At 47.0% G+C, this 1,291-nt stretch overlaps 1 pseudogene; it reads right to left on the reverse strand.

Annotated features, from left to right (window-relative positions):
- Positions 1-19: 19 nt before the first annotated feature.
- Positions 20-250, reverse strand: LOC104997933 (annotated as a pseudogene).
- Positions 251-1,291: the final 1,041 nt, after the last annotated feature.

Raw genomic sequence — 1,291 nt, forward strand, 5'->3', positions numbered from 1 at the left:
TCCATAACATACTGTCCATTTAGGCCAAGAAAGCTACTGGTCTCTGATGTCCGTGTTCATCAGTCACTGAACCAACACTTGGAGGTTCAACAATAACATCACAAAGCATCCCTCCAGTAAGGAGGAAGTAAGACACCACCACCAGAGCGCACACCATTGTGGCTGACGGCATGTGCACCCAGGGCGGCTTCTTCAGCTTCAGGTTCGGGCATTCGAGCACCAAGAATGGGACTCGGTCCAAACTCTCCATGTTGGTGGCAGCGGGGGAAGCTCTCAGCCTCCAACCTCATGCGCCACCCACAAACAGCTGACATATTTTTAAAGTAAGTCCAGACATGGCCTCTGTCGCCCAAGGCTACAGTCTTTCCTCGTGGCTCAGCTGGTTAAGAGTCTGCCTGTAAAGCAGGAGACCTGGGTTCACTCTCTGGGTCAGGAAGATCCCTTGGAGAAGGAAATGGCAGCCCACTCCAGTATTCTTGCCTGGAGAATCCCATGGACAGAGGAGCCTGGTGGCTTATAGTCTATGGGGTCACAAAGAGTCAGACAGGGCTGAACAACTTTCACTTTTACCCAAGGCTACAGTCTGCTTTTGCGAGGTGCTGGAGTGACTGTGAGGAGATTCCCCATGTCCAAGGGCAGAGCAAGAGACTTCCAGAAAAACATTTACTTCTGCTTTATTGACTATGCCAAAGCCTTTGACTGTGTGGATCACAACAAACAGTGGAAAATTCTTCAAGAGATGGGAGTACCAGACCACCTGACCTGCCTCCTGAGAAATCTGCATGCAGGTCAAGAAGCAACAGTTAGAACTGGACATGGAACAACAGACTGGTTCCAAATCAGGAAAGGAGTACGTCAAGGCTGTATATTGTCACCCTTCCTGTTTAACTTCTATGCAGAGTACATCATGAGAAATGCTGGGCTGAGTGAAGCACAAGCTGGAATCAAGATTGCCGGGAGAAATATCAATAACCTCAGATATGCAGATGACACCACCCTTACGGCAGAAAGCGATGAACTAAAGAGCCTCTTGATGAAAGTGAAAGAGGAGAGTGAAAAAGTTGGCTTAAAGCTCAACATTCAGAAAACTAAGATCATGGCATCTGGTCCCATCACTTCATGACAAATAGATGGGGAAACAATGGAAACAGTGACAGACTTTATTATTTTGGGCTCCAAAATCACTGTGGGTAGTGACTGCAGCCATGTAATTAAAAGACACTTGCTCTTTGGAAGAAAAGTTATGACCAACCTAGACAGCATATTAAAAAGCAGAGACATTACTTTGCCA

The sequence above is a fragment of the Bison bison genome, unplaced genomic scaffold (assembly GCF_000754665.1).
Source record: "Bison bison bison isolate TAMUID 2011002044 unplaced genomic scaffold, Bison_UMD1.0 scf7180017864317, whole genome shotgun sequence".
Taxonomy (NCBI): Eukaryota; Metazoa; Chordata; class Mammalia; order Artiodactyla; family Bovidae; genus Bison; species Bison bison.